Below are 2,876 nucleotides of genomic sequence, written 5' to 3' on the forward strand. Positions count from 1 at the left end.
GTTGCCATTAAATCAGTCAAAACACCTCAAAATAAGACATGGTATCAAGAACAAGATTAAACTAGCTGAAATTAGTCATTTACGATTCCCCACATGGCAGTTTCTTGTCATTGTTGGTAGCTATCTGGCCACCCAGAATCATAACAACTCACTGACTTCTGCCCCATTGCACGTGTGCATCGTTTTCGTGATGTTGTCAGCTAACCCATCTATGAGAATTGTCTTTTTGGGCTCAACTTCAGCTGAACTGCAATAACCCTAGGCCAGTGGAAAGCAGCTTCCAGACAGGAACCCTGGGGCAGCCCTTACTGACTCCCATTTAGCTTCACACATAGAGTGCCACAATCGGAGGCTGAATGTTTTTGTCGAAGTGCAGGATAACCAACCCCAGCTCTAAGGGTTAGTTGGTTCCTGTTGAAGGAAATGTTACTATATTTTGCATAGCAATTGGCTCAATGACACAAGCCTGCTCTATCCATTCACTTCACTAGCTGGTACCAAAACATGTAGCGCAAACAGATACTGTAACAAGCTATGGGCCAAGACCTCCTCTATAGAAAAAAACATGTCTACAAAAACAGCCCATAACATAGACCATTAGATCCAAGGAGAGTACCAAAATACATACAGATAGATCTACAAACAGATAGATCTACATACAGATAGATCTACCAAAATAAAGGAAACACAAACATAAAGTGTCTTAATAGGGCATTGGGCCACCATGAGCTGCCAGATCAGCTTCAATCCGATTTGGCATAGATTCTACAAGTGTCTGGAACTCTATTAGAGGGATGTGACACCATTCTTCCATGAGAAATTCCATTATTTGGTGCATTGTTGATGAAAACACTGTCTCAGGCGCCACTCCAGAATCTACCATAAATATTCAATTGGGTTAATATCTGGTGACTGACACACATACACTTTAAAACCCCTATGCTCCTTTGAGACCCCTCTTTAAAAGCCACTGAGCCATAGTAGTCCATTTAAAGTCACTGAGCCATCTTCTAGCCATGGTAGCCAAAATAATGAGAAACTGCGCATTTTTTTACATTTCCCTAATCATGATGGGATGTCAATTGCTTAATTAACTCAGGAACCACACCTGTGTGGAAGCACCTGCTTTCAATATACTTTGTATCCCTCATTGACTAAAGTTTTGGCAGTTACCTGTAAATTGCCCGGTAAACTCTGATCTACATTAGCTACCTCTTTCAGTGGCATTTTGTCTGTCCCCATATGTAAACGTTTCAAGGGAAAGGCCAAGGATTAACTCTACAGTAGCTACGTCTACAGTGAGGGAAAAAAGTATTTGATCCCCTGCTGATTTTGTACGTTTGCCCACTGACAAAGAAATGATCAGTCTATAATTTTAATGGTAGGTTTATTTGAACAGTGAGAGACAGAATAACAACAAAAAAATCCAGAAAAACGCATGTCAAAAATGTTAGAAATTGATTTGCATTTTAATGAGGGAAATAAGTATTTGACCCCTCTGCAAAACATGACTTAGTACTTGGTGGCAAAACCCTTGTTGGCAATCACAGAGGTCAGACGTTTCTTGTTGCACACATCTCAGGAGGGATTTTGTCCCACTCCTCTTTGCAGATCTTCTCCGAGTCATTAAGGTTTCGAGGCTGACGTTTGGCAACTCGAACCTTCAGCTCCCTCCACAGATTTTATATGGGATTAAGGTCTGGAGACTGGCTAGGCAACTCCAGGACCTTAATGTGCTTCTTCTTGAGCAACTCCTTTATTGCCTTGGCCGTGTGTTTTGGGTCATTGTCATGCTGGATAATACCCATCCACGACCCATTTTCAATGCCCTGGCTGAGGGAAGGAGGTTCTCACCCAAGATTTGACGGTACATGGCCCCGTCCATCGTCCCTTTGATGCGGTGAAGTTGTCCTGTCCCCTTAGCAGAAAAACACCCCAAAAGCATAATGTTTCCATCTCCATGTTTGATGGTGGGGATGGTGTTCTTGGGGTCATAGGCAGCATTCCTCCTCCTCCAAACACGGCGAGTTGAGTTGATGCCAAAGAGCTCCATTTTGGTATCATCTGACCACAACACTTTCACCCAGTTCTCCTCTGAATCATTCAGATGTTCATTGGCAAACTTCAGACAGGCATGTATATGTGCTTTCTTGAGCAGGGGGACCTTGCGGGCGCTGCAGGATTTCAGTCCTTCACGGCGTAGTGTGTTACCAATTGTTTTCTTGGTGACTATGGTCCCAGCTGCCTTGAGATCATTGACAAGATCCTCCCGTGTAGTTCTGGGCTGATTCCTCACCGTTCTCATGATCATTGCAACTCCACGAGGTGAGATCTTGCATGGAGCCCCAGGCCGAGGGAGATTGACAGTTATTTTGTCTTTCTTCCATTTGCGAATAATTGCACCAACTGTTGTCACCTTCTCACCAAGCTGCTTGGCGATGGTCTTGTAGCCCATTCCAGCCTTGTGTAGGTCTACAATCTTGTCCCCGACATCCTTGGAGAGCTCTTTGGTCTTGGCCATGGTGGAGAGTTTGGAATCTGATTGATTGATTGCTTCTGTGGACAGGTGTCTTTTATACAGGTAACAAACTGAGATTAGGGGCACTCCCTTTAAGAGTGTGCTCCTAATCTCAGCTCGTTAACTGTATAAAAGACACCTGGGAGCCAGAAATCTTTCTGATTGAGAGGGGTCAAATATTTATTTCCCTCATTAAAATGCAAATCAATGTATAACATTTTTTACATGCACTTTTCTGGATTTTTTTGTTGTTATTCTGTCTCTCACTGTTCAAATAAACCTACCATTAAAATTATAGACTGATCATTTCTTTGTCAGTGGGCAAACGTACAAAATCAGCAGGGGATCAAATACTTTT

This window comes from Coregonus clupeaformis, chromosome 21 (genome assembly GCF_020615455.1).
Source record: "Coregonus clupeaformis isolate EN_2021a chromosome 21, ASM2061545v1, whole genome shotgun sequence".
Taxonomy (NCBI): Eukaryota; Metazoa; Chordata; class Actinopteri; order Salmoniformes; family Salmonidae; genus Coregonus; species Coregonus clupeaformis.